General features: G+C 44.2%; 1 protein-coding gene across 1 annotated transcript in view; it reads left to right on the forward strand.

Annotated features, from left to right (window-relative positions):
* The window catches only part of nrxn2a (neurexin 2a), a 381,645-nt gene that overhangs the window by 301,523 nt on the left and 63,821 nt on the right, over positions 1-16,301 (forward strand).

Here is a 16,301-nt window from a genome sequence, read left to right on the forward strand (position 1 = left end):
AAATATAAACTAGAACACAACATAGAAATTATAAACTAGAATACCCCCTAGTCACGCCCTGAACTACTACACCATAGAGAAACAAGGGCTCTCTATGGTCAGGATGCGACACTCTTCCACGTCTCATTTCCAACACCAGCCAGGTAAATTAATAAACGATTGACCTTTGTTAGAGAATTTAAAAGAATCCTATCACACATTGTGCTTAGAAATGATACAGGCCAGGGTGACTAGCCATTTTCATCTTGAACAATTCCAAGTACACTGTAGTCATGGGAAAAACAGTAAGGTGGTTACAGTTTCAATAGGTTTAAGTCCTCTTTGGTAAATTGTAGGCAGCAGGGGGTGGGGGGTCTTTAGAGTATCAACCCCTAGTACACTCTTTGAAAAAAGAGTTCCAAACGGGTTCTTTGGCTGTCGCTATAGAACAACCCTTTTGGGTTCCATGTAGAACCCTCTGTAGAAAGGGTCCTACAAGGATCCCAAGAAGGTTCTACATGGAACCAAAAAGGGTTCTTCAAAGGGTTATACTATGGGGACAGCCAGAGAACTCTTTCAGGTTCTAGATAGCACCTTTTTGTCTAATAGTGTAGTGATTCAGAACCACAACCTTGTTCTCTACTTGTTAAATCCTCTTCTCTCCTCGTCTAAATGAGGAGGTGGAGGGCAGTTCAACAATGTCCCAGTCTGTATGTCATCAGTGTCTGAAACATAGGCTGAACCTGACCTCTAGCGTGGCATCTACTGCCACAGCCATAATTGTAGCCGGCAGAAAAGAGAAGATTAGACAAAGCACAGCGCTAAATGGCAAGGAACAGGACAGAGAAATATCATGCTCATTTTAAAACTTGTTGAAACCCTGCGGTGAGGTCATACCCTGAGAAGAAAGTGTCTGAAAGCAACATGGTTGTGAAGGCTGTGGCACGTCTCAATTCTAGGGAGCATCATTATTGAAACATTGTATTAGAGCAAAAGCCTACTGTTCTATACCTCTGTACAAGGCATACAATATAATCATTAATACTGACCATGTCTATGCCCAGATTTGTTAGCCTTTTAGTACAATATTATGGCTCCTGTTGGTGTTTACAGAATGCATCCTAATATAATATATGCCATATAGCAGACGCTTTTATCCAAAATGTGCATATATTTTACGTGTGGGTGGCCCCAGGAATCAAACCCACGACCCTGGCGATGCAGGTGCCATCCTCTACCAACTGAGCCATGCAGGACCAGGCTGCCACAGAATGTGTTAAACTGCTAACAGAAGGACAACTGAGATTCTGTTAAAGTGAGACTGGAAACGGGGGCTGTGGAAGCTGCATTTTAATCAGAGGATAAACCCAAAAACACAATTTGGTCTCACTACGCAGAGAAAGGGCTGGTGATTTTCACAGCTCAACAATTCTCTCTGCCTCTGTTAGACTTGGATGCTATGCTACTCCTACATTACCAGAGAGTTTTACACTGGAGGCATTATGAGTCTTATTTACTGTTGCAATAATTACATACAGGAACTCATGCACCCCCACAATATTTCCCCAGAGTGCCAAATGAGCTCTATTTTAAGGCATGGTTGTGCAGTGCAGGGGGGCAGAACTCCATACTTCCTCCTCTCTTGGCTGACCCACTTAACAATAGATACAGCGAAGACAAAAAACACACCCTCAGCAGTCAGACACACCCCCAGCAGTCAGACACACCCCCAGCAGTCAGACACACCCCCAGCAGTCAGACACACCGTCAGCAGTCAGACACACCCCCAGCAGTCAGACACACCCCCAGCAGTCAGACACACCCCCAGCAGTCAGACACACCGTCAGCAGTCAGACACACCGTCAGCAGTCAGACACACCGTCTGCAGTCAGACACACCGTCAGCAGTCAGACACACCCTCAGCAGTCAGACACACCCCCAGCAGTCAGACACACCCCCAGCAGTCAGACACACCGTCAGCAGTCAGACACACCCTCAGCAGTCAGACACACCCTCATCAGTCAGACACACCCCCAGCAGTCAGACACACCCCCAGCAGTCAGACACACCCCAGCAGTCAGACACACCCCCAGCAGTCAGACACACCCTCAGCAGTCAGACACACTCTCAGCAGTCAGACAGACCGTCAGCAGTCAGACACACCGTCAGCAGTCAGACACACCCCCAGCAGTCAGACACACCCCCAGCAGTCAGACACACCCTCAGCAGTCAGACACACCCCCAGCAGTCAGACACACGCCCAGCAGTCAGACACACCCTCAGCAGTCAGACACACCCTTAGCAGTCAGACACACCCTCAGCAGTCAGACACACCCTCAGCAGTCAGACACACCCCCAGCAGTCAGACACACCCTCAGCAGTTAGACACACCCTCAGCAGTCAGACACACCCTCAGCAGTCAGACCATGCACGCTCCGCAGTCAGACACACCCTCAGCAGTCAGACACACCCTCAGCAGCAATCAATGATGGGATATTCAGCACATATACACTAAACACACATACACACACACAAACAAACAACACACATACACTTGTGTGCGCACACACACTCCTAAATGTAGGCAAAACAAATAATGCCTCTAGATATCGCTGGAACACAAAGGATCACACCTATAGCAATCCCTGCATGCATCACTGCACATGGACAGGTCTCCCTCTCCCATCCCCTGTCTTGCTGTTTGGCTGCAGCTCCTATCATCACCAATGTATTGAGGATTTGGACAGCTGAGTAAATTGATACGGACTGGCTTCCTCCTCCCTATGAGAGCCCTTCAGTCCAGCCGTCAAGCCAGCGAGACTCTTGAAAATCCACTTGAACAAATACTTCTCTGGTACTTGTCATTGGGTCATTAATAACAGTGCTCTCTGGTATCAGTGCTGTTGGTTAATAGAAACCCATTTGTTGTGGTATTCCACATAACAGTGCTCTCTGGTATCAGTGCTGTTGGTTAATAGAAACCCATTTGTCGTGGTATTCCACATAACAGTGGGAAAGCCATCAAGTAGATGATTCCACATTCAGCTGTGAAATGTGGCCAGTGTCTAGTTCATAGATCCCCACTTTAGACAAACTCTCTCTACTTTAAACGTACCTTCTCCACTTTAGACGAACCCTCTCCACATTAGACGAACCCTCTCCACTTTAGACGAACCCTCTCCACTTTTGACGGGCCCTCTCCACTTTAGACGAACCCTCTCCACTTTAGACGAACCCTCTCCACTTTAGACGAAACCTCTCCACTTTAGACGAACCCTCTCCACTTTAGATGAACCCTCTCCACTTTAGATGAACCCTCTCCACTTTAGACGAACTCTCTCCACTTTAGACGAAATCTCTCCACTTTAGACAAACCCTCTCCATTTTAGACGAACTCTCTCCACTATAGACGAACCCTCTCCATTTTAGACGAACCCTCTCCACTTTAGACGAACCCTCTCCATTTTAGACGAACCCTCTCCATTTTAGACGAACCCTCTCCATTTTAGACGAACTCTCTCCACTTTAGACGAACCCTCTCCACTTTAGACGAACCCTCTCCACTTTAGACGAACCCTTTCCACTTTAGACGAACCCTCTCCACTTCAGACGAACCCTCTCCACTTTAGACGAACCCTCTCCACTTTAGACGAACCCTCTCCACTTTTGACGGACCCTCTCTACTTTAGACGAACCCTCTCCACTTTAGACAAACCCTCTCCACTTTAGACGAACCCTCTCCACTTTAGACGAACCCTCTCAACTTTAAACGAACCATCTCCACTTTAGACGAACCTTCTCCACTTTAGACGAACCTTCTCCACTTTAGACGAACCTTCTCCACTTCAGACGAACCCTCTCCACTTTAGACGAACCCTTTCCACATTAGACGAACCCTCTCCACATTAGACGAACCCTCTCCACTTTAGACGAACCCTCTCCACTTTAGACGAACCCTCTCCACTTCAGACGAACCCTCTCCACTTCAGACGAACCCTCTCCACTTTAGACGAACCCTCTCCACTTCAGACGAACCCTCTCCACTTCAGACGAACCCTCTCCACTTCAGACGAACCCTCTCCATTTTAGACTAACCCTCTCCACTTCAGACGAACCCTCTCCACTTCAGACGAACCCTCTCCATTTTAGACGAACCCTCTCCACTTTAGACGAACCCTCTCCATTTTAGACGAACCCTCTCCACTTTAGACGAACCCTCTCCACTTTAGACGAACCCTCTCCACTTCAGACGAACCCTCTCCATTTTAGACGAACCCTCTCCACTTTAGACGAACCCTCTCCACTTCAGACGAACCCTCTCCATTTTAGACTAACCCTCTCCACTTCAGACGAACCCTCTCCACTTCAGACGAACCCTCTCCACTTCAGACGAACCCTCTCCACTTCAGACGAACCCTCTCCACTTTAGACGAACCCTCTCCACTTCAGACGAACCCTCTCCACTTCAGACAAACCCTCTCCATTTTAGACTAACCCTCTCCACTTCAGACGAACCCTCTCCACTTCAGACGAACCCTCTCCACTTCAGACGAACCCTCTCCACTTCAGACGAACCCTCTCCATTTTAGACAAACCCTCTCCGCAGCCCTTGCCATCAGTGCCACATCATAAAATATGTTGAAATAGTTTGTCGTTTTGGCTTAAACTGAGATTGGCCAGAATTTTATGAATAGAATGAGAACACTGGTATCAGACTTTGCGATAGGAAAAACGTTTGATATACCTTCGTGTGACTGGGTGTGCAGAAATGATCTAGATTTGATCCAGCTTCTATCTCGTCAACAAACAAAAAACCTGATTCTGTGTGCGACTGCATCGGCCAGTAGGATTATCTGAATAATCTAGTATGATATTGGTATGTGGATGTGAGCGTTATGTGTAAGGAATAGACTTATCAAGACATCCTGTGTCTGCCAGCTTAAGTAGGTACCACAAGAACAGGCAAACTCCTGTGTTAAATATAAGTCATGGTTCTAATCTGTAGTCTAACTACTGTTTCAAAATGAATCCTTCAATCAAATGGTGTCTTCTACTCACTGGAATTTAAGTCCCATCATATTGTTATGCTGATTGGCAATCTAAGTACATGAGTTAGTACTAAATCTTTGATCAAAATATTGACCTATGGGACAGGAAAAATGTACGTTTGTCACGTTTCAGAATTAGCTGGAAGCGCTGCAACCCATTTCCATTTTTAGGCAAAAAGTGTCCTGAGGCTGAGAAGGAGTGGCATTCTTGTTTGGTCTTCACAGATGTATGAGGTTAACATGCTGCCAGGATGACATGCTGTCAGGAATCACAATCATGTGTGTGGCTCAGCTCAATGCTTTAGGGGTACTTGATATGTGTACTGTTTAAATGCAGGACAATATATTGCCAATGCTCTCATAAGAACAAAGAACTGTACAAACAACCGATGCAAAAGCAGTATACTAGAGACAAGTGTTATTTGCTGAATGTTGTGTATGCCTGCTTGCAGGCCTGTGTCCTTACTCATTTAAATAGTAATATGATATACCTCATCAATCATTTCTCCATTAAACCTTCTGAACCCAGAGGAGCAGAACTCAACCAATTAATTTTCTGTTCAACTCAAGCAGAAATATTGATGTGTTTTTAATAATATCGTTTTGATTTATTAGGAACTGAGCTGTGAAATGGAAGATTATTATTCTACCTGTCGAGACCACAGGCATATCGTCACGTGCCCAGAATGATTGAGCAGTGGCACTGGGACTATGCTGTTCATTATAGCGCAAAAACTTCTGACATACTGTATATGTCTTTATCTCAACCAGCAAGACGTTAATGGCTACTAGCCAATTAGGTCATGGAAAACAACCGAGGCTAGGGCTCTCCAACCCTGTTCCTGGAGAGGTACCATCCTGTAGGTTAGCTCCAACCCTGTTCCTGGAGAGGTACCATCCTGTAGGTTAGCTCCAACCCTGTTCCTGGAGAGGTACCATCCTGTAGGTTAGCTCCAACCCTGTTCCTGGAGAGGTACCATCCTGTAGGTTAGCTCCAACCCTGTTCCTGGAGAGGTACCATCCTGTAGGTTAGCTCCAACCCTGTTCCTGGAGAGGTACCATCCTGTAGGTTAGCTCCAACCCTGTTCCTGGAGAGGTACCATCCTGTAGGTTAGCTCCAACCCTGTTCCTGGAGCCATCCTGTAAGCCCCCTGTTCCTGTAGAGGTACCATCCTGTAGGTTAGCTCCAACCCTGTTCCTGGAGAGGTACCATCCTGTAGGTTAGCTCCAACCCTGTTCCTGGAGAGGTACCATCCTGTAGGTTAGCTCCAATCCTGTTCCTGGAGAGGTACCATCCTGTAGGTTAGCTCCAACCCTGTTCCTGGAGAGGTACCATCCTGTAGGTTAGCTCCAACCCTGTTCCTGGAGAGCTACCATCCTGTAGGTTAGCTCCAACCCTGTTCCTGGAGAGGTACCATCCTGTAGGTTAGCTCCAACCCTGTTCCTGGAGAGCTACCATCCTGTAGGTTAGCTCCAACCCTGTTCCTGGAGAGGTACCATCCTGTAGGTTAGCTCCAACCCTGTTCCTGGAGAGGTACCATCCTGTAGGTTAGCTCCAACCCTGTTCCTGGAGAGGTACCATCCTGTAGGTTAGCTCCAACCCTGTTCCTGGAGAGGTACCATCCTGTAGGTTAGCTCCAACCCTGTTCCTGGAGAGCTACCATCCTGTAGGTTAGCTCCAACCCTGTTCCTGGAGAGGTACCATCCTGTAGGTTAGCTCCAACCCTGTTCCTGGAGAGGTACCATTCTGTAGGTTAGCTCCAACCCTGTTCCTGGAGAGGTACCATCCTGTAGGTTAGCTCAAACCCCAGTGGTAACTAACCTGATTCAGCTTATCAACCAACTAATTATCAGAATCAGGTACACTAGATTAGGGTTGGAGCGAAAACCTACAGGACAGGAGCTCTCCAGGAACAGGGTTGGAACAGGAGCTCTCCAGGAACAGGCCCTGGCTTAGAGTTTCATTCTCCAGTGAGGCCTGCATCACACAGAGCCTAGAGACAGTCTCATTCTCCAGTGAGGCCTGCATCACACAGAGCCTAGAGACAGTCTCATTCTCCAGTGAGGCCTGCATCACACAGTCTAGAGACAGTCTCATTCTCCAGTGAGGCCTGCATCACACAGAGTCTAGAGACAGTCTCATTCTCTAGTGAGGCCTGCATCACACAGAGCCTAGAGACAGTCTCATTCTCCAGTGAGGCCTGCATCACACAGAGCCTAGAGACAGTCTCATTCTCCACGGCATTAAAGTGCTGCTCCTGGTGTCAGTCTCTCTATTAATATTAGAACAGGGCCCCAGGCTCGCCTGACCCACATGTAGTAGTGTTTATTCTACTGGAGGACACTGGCAGCAGGTGTTCCTCTGATCATCTTCTTCTTCTTCATTTCACTTTTATCTAAGACAAAACCATGACCCAGAATGATGTTAGCTCAGTGCAAGTACTCACGCTAGACTGCATGTCATTCAACCACCACTACGTCTCATATTGGAAAAAGGACATACAAGTTGCAACCTGAAAGCAATTTCCTACTTACTCACCATATTCTTTGCATGATATATTTTCACTTACAAATAGTATGCAAGTCATTTCACACAACAGAACATATTAAAACCCACCACCCACTGTTCCAAGTCCCCAACCCAGGCAGGTCTACTAAGCTACAGAATTTGGCAAGACAGTTTCACATGCTCTTTCTTCCTAAGTGAGGTCATCTTCACCCCTGATCATGGCACCTACTGTGACTTAATGGGTGAGCCTCATGTTCCGTACGAGCTGTGGTTGTCATGGTTTTAGCTGTGATTGTCATAGTTTTAGCTGTGATTGTCATGGATTTAGCTGTGGCTGTCATGGTTCTATCACATGCAGTACTGGCACATTTCTCAGTTTCCAGGAGAGCAGGTGCTCTGCCACCCAAACCCTGCTCCACCTGGGGGACTAGCTGCCAGATCATTCCCCTCACATCCTCTCATCTCATGTAGAGGGCCGTATGTGCCAGAACGACAGGGGGAACAGACCTTCCAACCTGGGGTTCTGTGGAGGCGAACAAACCACTCATAACTGAAATATAATGTCAATCTTCTGATGAAGCTAATTAAAACAGTTGTAGAAAATACTTAGATAATATGTTAACCAGGTTATGTTTGGTAAACAGTTGTCGTGTCAACAGTTGTCATGTCTGTGACTCATTTAATGTGAAGACTTATTTTATCAAATCAATTCTCTATGTGTAATTATTATTACGTGAACTAATCATGTAAACTTTAATTGACTAGGAAGTCGGGGCACCACGGGATTTTTTTTTTAGAGTCTCTAATTCCAGAATCGACTCTTCAGATATTTTCATATCTTATCGATTAGCCTTCTATTAATGTATCATTATTACCTCATTAGTTCTCATTACTGAACATTATAAACCCTTGTATATCTGCACGAACCCTAGCCTAAATGATGAATCAGCAATATACAAATTGGCTTAATTATTTATTTACTAGCTAACTAAATAATCACAGAAGTACATAACAAACAGTAGATATTGGTTATTAACACAATGCATTTATAAGTCCCTTGTGGGCTAAACCGGTATGACTGCTTAGTAGACAATGGAAAGGGGTGGGGACATGAAAAGAGCAGGAGAGACCAAATGGATTCACTACACACAGTTGATAATTATATTAATTGAAATGCTAATCCTTTGCACATGAACGGCCACTCATTCAAGAATAATTGCAATGTTTATATTTACCACCGTATGTCGAATTTGCCGGTCCATCTGCTGGAGAGTCAGATAATCAGAGAGTCTCTGGTTAACTTCCCCAGGAGTCACAATGTCTTTCGTGGTTGTCTCTTTCTCAGCTGCTCTGGATATTGTCTGTTGAAATGGATACATCAGGCGTACAGATGGTCGTTGCATAGAATAGATGCTTTTGCGGTTGTTAGTATTCTCATACTAGAGTTCCGTAATTTCCCGCTGCAGACTAGTAATTCTACGTCTAGGATTTGCTCTTATTCTGTAGTGATCGATCGTCTCAGAGTTGAACCATTTCCAGCCGTGTAGCCAGCTCTACACACTGTATGGTCTCCCTGGCCTATGTAGCCTCAGCTCCATATTTTCTGGTCTAATGGTCTATAGAATTATAGCCATTCCAACGTGGGGACTCCGTCCCGGCGTTCTCTGACTTCATGTACATTTTGTAGGAAATACTTTGTGGAAAAAGGAGTGATTCCATGACGCCTGATCCAATGTTACATTTACATTTACATTTAAGTCATTTAGCAGACGCTCTTATCCAGAGCGACTTACAAATTGGTGCATTCACCTTATGACATCCAGTGAAACAGCCACTTTACAATAGTGCATCGTCTGGCCTCAAGGGGGCGTGGACACTGACTAGTTAAAACTTTACATCTTAACAATGATCTCATTTAGAAGGTCAACATAAATAGTTTCATATTTACTCATGAATTTTATCCAACATCTAGATGTAAACCTGACAGCTGGGAAATGTAAACTTTAGAGATACAGTTATGTGTGTTTCCTGTTCTTCATGAGATCACCAGATGAAACACACTCGTTTTGACTGTCCCTTAAGTGTCCACGCACCACTCCCACATTCTCAAAAATATCAATATTATTTCATTATTCAAACTTTTGATGTCCAAGGGTCTCTCTGTGTTCCACAGTTTACATTCCAATCTCTAACACCCCAGAGCATAGGGGCAGCGTATTTATGACCGACCATAAACAGCCGACTTCCCGCTCTCCTCCTCTACGAGGGAGAACACGCTGTAGAGAGGACCCACTGTAACCTGATCCTTCAGATCATCACAGGAGAGTCATGAGATTCCCCTCTACGAGGGAGAGCACGCTGTAGAGAGGACCCACTGTAACCTGATCCTTCAGATCATCACAGGAGAGTCATGACATTCCCCTCTACGAGGGAGAACACGCTGTAGAGAGGACCCACTGTAACCTGATCCTTCTGATCCTCACAGGAGAGTTATGACATTCCCCTCTACGAGGGAGAGCACGCTTTAGAGAGGACCCACTGTAACCTGATCCTTCAGATCATCACAGGAGAGTTATGACATTCCCCTCTACGAGGGAGAGCACGCTTTAGAGAGGACCCACTGTAACCTGATCCTTCAGATCATCACAGGAGAGTCATGACATTCCCCCTCTGGTGGATTCAACTTGGAAAGATTCTGCAAGTTGTAAACCAACTTAAAAATAACTACCACGTGATGCCCTGGTTGTGGATCATCGTTGCAGGCCCCCTCTGGTGGTTTACCTTGGTAGGCTCTCTGAGAGTGGAGCAGTCCACCACCAGGATGGGCAGTGGATGTCTGGTCAGTGATCACAGTCCCCCTCTGGTGGTTTACCTTGGTAGGCTCTCTGAAAGCAGAGCAGTCCACCACCAGGATGGGCAGTGGATGTCTGGTCAGTGATCACAGTCCCACTCTGGTGGTTTACCTTGGTAGGCTCTCTGAAAGCAGAGCAGTCCACCACCAGGATGGGCAGTGGATGTCTGGTCAGTGATCACAGTCCCACTCTGGTGGTTTACCTTGGTAGGCTCTCTGAAAGCAGAGCAGTCCACCACCATGATGGGCAGTGGATGTCTGGTCAGTGATCACAGTCCCACTCTGGTGGTTTACCTTGGTAGGCTCTCTGAAAGCAGAGCAGTCCACCACCAGGATGGGCAGTGGATGTCTGGTCGGTGATCACAGTCGCCCTCTGGTGGTTTCAACTTGGAAGGATTCTGCAAGTTGTAATCCAACATAAAATAACTACCACGTGATGTCCTGATTGTGGATCATCTTCGCAGTTCCCCTCTGGTGTTCAACCGTGGTAGGACTTCTGCAAATGGAGCAGGCCGCCACAAGGAATGGCAGTGGATGTCGGATTCCGGACCTGTTATCTGGTCATCCAGACTGGAAGATCTGGGCTGTAATTTAGGCAGATGTTAACAATGCACACACACTCACAAAATATACAAATGAGCACCATTGTTGCACTCAATGATGTTTGTATGAGGAACTTGTTTATGGCTCTATCACCTCCTAAGTGTCACAGGAAATTAAATGAAAAGGAATAAAATCATGAACAAAAGATGTACAAAATATAGTTATCCCACCTTCATCAAATTGGACTATATTCTATATACATCCAAGGTTTTGGCAGAATGACCCTATCATGGTATTGTCTAATGTCATATCTAGGGCGTTCCTAATTCGCGGTGTGTCGCTTAGAGCACTATCCTAAGTGGATAACGACATGATAAGTCTACAGCTGTAAGGCCCAAGCTTCAGGCAATCTACAGGGATGACCTATGGACCTCTGTGGATAAACTGGTGAGTACTGTAGCTATAGAGTCAAAGGGCTCAGTGTAAAAAAATGTATTTGCTAAGATTGGGATTTTTTTGGCCCCTCAAGTGATCCGATCATAAATCCTCATTAAATGTTCCGTTGTACCTGTGTGTTCATGCTTACATAAGCGCACATGCCAAGCGAAAGAACCAAGTACCCTGGTAAGTTGCAAAGTCATCAGATAATTTCCAGGTCAATGCCTGGAGGTCAGTAAGAATTGATGTCTTACACCATTGTAGTGGTGATAGGTATGAAGGAGTCTATTTCATAGCTATGTTATCCCCGGAGGAGCAAGCCTTGCGACGGAAGTACTCTCTGAGCACTGGACCAGTCGTACGCGTTGTGATCATGGTTCATGACTTCTAATAACGTTCCTCCTGAATGGAGGGTTCTATTTATTCGTGTCATGTGTGTTGACCATCAGAAGAGTGTTCTGGAGATTCCCTTCCCCGTGTTGCAATCTGAGTGACTGCTAACTCCTCTGTCGCTATTATCAATAGCAATTTGACTTGTGAGGTCTCTAATCCTCTTTCTGATTGTGGCTGGACTGACTGTGCTGGTATTGGTGCTGGTACTCAAGGGGACCAGTTATGGAATATTATCCTACCGGAACACATGATTAGAGCACTTTACTATTATAGTTGAAACTACACATGGAAAGGCATGACTATTTTTCCCATTTGTTTTGGAGGTGGACAAGTCCACTGGACTTCCTTTACAACCAGTGTGGTAAACCTCAGTAATATATTAGATGTGTTCTAGGGGCCTGTCTGCTCCTCACTGTTCTCATAGGGGAGTTTATTTTTTTATTGTTTTATTATTGTTATTTTTTACGGCTGTAGATCAGTGGCTTTATGCAGTATTGCAGATATAGTTTTGGATATAGTTTTGGGTAACAAAAACTATATAGGGATATATATTGTTATAAGTGTCAAGCGGATTATACAGTATGTATGAGACTCATTAAAGAGATTCATATCTTGACATGAATCAGTGTGATTCATAGTATTCAGTGTGATTCATAGTGTTTAGTGTGATTCACAGTATTCAGTGTGATTCACAGTATTCAGTGTGATTCATAGTGTTTAGTGTGATTCACAGTATTCAGTGTGATTCATAGTATTCAGTGTGATTCATAGTGTTTAGTGTGATTCACAGTATTCAGTGTGATTCATAGTGTTTAGTGTGATTCACAGTATTCAGTGTGATTCATAGTGTTTAGTGTGATTCACAGTATTCAGTGTGATTCATAGTGTTTAGTGTGATTCACAGTATTCAGTGTGATTCATAGTGTTTAGTGTGATTCACAGTATTCAGTGTGATATATAGTATTCAGTGTGATTCATAGTGTTTAGTGTGATTCACAGTATTCAGTGTGATTCACAGTATTCAGAGTGATTCATAGTATTCAGTGTGATTCACAGTATTCAGAGTGATTCATAGTATTCAGTGTGATTCATAGTGTTTAGTGTGATTCACAGTATTCAGTGTGATTCACAGTATTCAGTGTGATTCGTAGTGTTTAGTGTGATTCACAGTATTCAGTGTGATTCAAAGTATTCAGTGTGATTCATAGTGTTTAGTGTGATTCACAGTATTCAGTGTGATTCATAGTGTTTAGTGTGATTCACAGTATTCAGTGTGATTCATAGTGTTTAGTGTGATTCACAGTATTCAGTATGATTCATAGTGTTTAGTGTGTTTCACAGTATTCAGTTGGATTCATTGTGTTTAGTGTGATTCATAGTGTTCAGTGTGATTCACAGTATTCAGTGTGATTCATAGTGTTTAGTGTGATTCATAGTATTCATAGTATTCAGTGTGATTCATAGTGTTTAGTGTGATTCACAGTATTCAGTATGATTCATAGTGTTTAGTGTGTTTCACAGTATTCAGTGTGATTCATAGTGTTTAGTGTGATTCACAGTATTCAGAGTGATTCATAGTATTCAGTGTGATTCATAGTGTTTAGTGTGATTCACAGTATTCAGTGTGATTCACAGTATTCAGTGTGATTCATAGTGTTTAGTGTGATTCACAGTATTCAGTGTGATTCATAGTGTTTAGTGTGATTCACAGTATTCAGTGTGATTCATAGTATTCAGTGTGATTCATAGTGTTTAGTGTGATTCACAGTATTCAGTGTGATTCATAGTGTTTAGTGTGATTCACAGTATTCAGTGTGATTCATAGTGTTTAGTGTGATTCACAGTATTCAGTATGATTCATAGTGTTTAGTGTGATTCACAGTATTCAGTGTGATTCATTGTGTTTAGTGTGATTCATAGTGTTCAGTGTGATTCACAGTATTCAGTGTGATTCATAGTGTTTAGTGTGATTCATAGTATTCATAGTATTCAGTGTGATTCATAGTGTTTAGTGTGATTCACAGTATTCAGTGTGATTCATAGTGTTTAGTGTGATTCACAGTATTCAGTGTGATTCATAGTGTTTAGTGTGATTCACAGTATTCAGTGTGATTCATAGTGTTTAGTGTGATTCACAGTATTCAGGGTGATTCATAGTGTTTAGTGTGATTCACAGTATTCAGTGTGATTCATAGTATTCAGTGTGATTCACAGTATTCAGTGTGATTCACAGTATTCAGTGTGATTCACAGTATTCAGTGTGATTCATAGTGTTTAGTGTGATTCACAGTATTCAGAGTGATTCATAGTATGCAGTGTAATTCATAGTGTTTAGTGTGATTCACAGTATTCAGTGTGATTCACAGTATTCAGTGTGATTCATAGTGTTTAGTGTGATTCACAGTATTCAGTGTGATTCATAGTATTCAGTGTGATTCATAGTGTTTAGTGTGATTCACAGTATTCAGTGTGATTCATAGTGTTTAGTGTGATTCACAGTATTCAGTATGATTCATAGTGTTTAGTGTGATTCATAGTATTCAGTGTGATTCATAGTGTTTAGTGTGATTCATAGTATTCATAGTATTCAGTGTGATTCATAGTGTTTAGTGTGATTCACAGTATTCAGTGTGATTCATAGTGTTTAGTGTGATTCACAGTATTCATGGTGATTCATAGTGTTTAGTGTGATTCACAGTATTCAGTGTGATTCATAGTATTCAGTGTGATTCATGGTATTCAGTGTGATTCATAGTGTTTAGTGTGATTCACAGTATTCAGTGTGATTCATAGTGTTTAGTGTGATTCATAGTATTCAGTGTGATTCACAGTATTCAGTGTGCTTCATAGTATTCAGTGTGATTCACAGTATTCAGTGTGATTCATAGTGTTTAGTGTGATTCGTAGTGTTTAGTGTGATTCACAGTATTCAGTGTGATTCACAGTATTCAGTGTGATTCACAGTATTCAGTGTGATTCATTGTTTACTCCCATACGTTCACATGAATTATTCATCTCAGTTTAACTCAATGCACAGTGTTGACTCCCTGGGCAGGGCAATATGTTATGCTGGCATGTTTGGACATGGTGGCACCTTGCCCACTCTGCAACCTAATGCAAGATCCATGTCAGCTCAACTGACAGCCTACACCACTCATGGAAGTGGTAGGTGTGATGCAATTCCTGTATAATAGTGATCCAATGGGACACAAGAAAAGCACACGAATGCATTAAAAAATGGTGAGATTATGGGCTGTGTCTGTTTTAGTGTTTTAAATGTGTGCTGAAATGTAAAAAGTGACATTGTGGGGTAACTTGGGGGAATAAGCTATAACAATGTATTACTGGAAACACGCACACAAAGAAAAAAGAATAAGAAATATGAAATACAAAATAAAGTAAGTAAGTATAATATATACAAGAAATATTCAAAAAGTTCGTTCTAATATCATTATCTGCATGTGCAGGGATACTGGAGTGATGGAGGTAGATATGTATAGGGGTAAGGTGAGTAGGCTACAGGATATAAGATAAACAGAGTAGCAGCAGCTTGTATGTGAGTGGGTGTGGGTGTGTGTAGAGTCAGTCTAAATGTATGTGTGAGTGTTTGTGTGTGTGTGTGTGTTGGAGTGACAGTGTGTAGGGCCCTGTGAGTGGGCATAGAGACAGTGTGTAGGGCCCTGTGAGTGTGTTGGAGTGACAGTGTTTAGGGCCCTGTGAGTGGGCATAGAGACAGTGTGTAGGGCCCTGTGTGTGTTGGGGTGACAGTGTTTAGGGCCCTGTGAGTGGGCATAGAGACAGTGTGTAGGGCCCTGTGAGTGGGCATAGAGACCGTGTGTAGGGCCCTGTGAGTGTGTTGGAGTGACAGTGTGTAGGACCCTGTGAGTGGGCATAGAGACAGTGTGTAGGGCCCTGTGAGTGGGCATAGAGACAGTGTGTAGGGCCATGTGAGTGTGTTGGAGTGACAGTGTGTAGGGCCCTGTGAGTGTGTTGGAGTGACAGTGTGTAGGGCCCTGTGAGTGTGTTGGAGTGACAGTGTGTAGGGCCCTGTGAGTGTGTTGGAGTGACAGTGTGTAGGGCCCTGTGAGTGTGTTGGAGTGACAGTGTGTAGGGCCCTGTGAGTGTGTTGGAGTGACAGTGTGTAGGGCCCTGTGAGTGGGCATAGAGACAGTGTGTAGGGCCCTGTGAGTGTGTTGGAGTGACAGTGTGTAGGGCCCTGTGAGTGTGTTGGAGTGACAGTGTGTAGGGCCCTGTGAGTGTGTTGGAGTGACAGTGTGTAGGACCCTGTGAGTGGGCATATAGACAGTGTGTAGGGCCCTGTGAGTGGGCATAGAGACAGTGTGTAGGGCCCTGTGAGTGTGTTGGAGTGACAGTGTGTAGGGCCCTGTGAGTGTGTTGGAGTGACAGTGTGTAGGGCCCTGTGAGTGTGTTGGAGTGACAGTGTGTAGGGCCCTGTGAGTGTGTTGGAGTGACAGTGTGTAGGGCCCTGTGAGTGGGCATAGAGACAGTGTGTAGGGCCCTGTGAGTGTGTTGGAGTGAC

Source organism: Oncorhynchus gorbuscha, linkage group LG20, assembly GCF_021184085.1.
Source record: "Oncorhynchus gorbuscha isolate QuinsamMale2020 ecotype Even-year linkage group LG20, OgorEven_v1.0, whole genome shotgun sequence".
Taxonomy (NCBI): domain Eukaryota; kingdom Metazoa; phylum Chordata; class Actinopteri; order Salmoniformes; family Salmonidae; genus Oncorhynchus; species Oncorhynchus gorbuscha.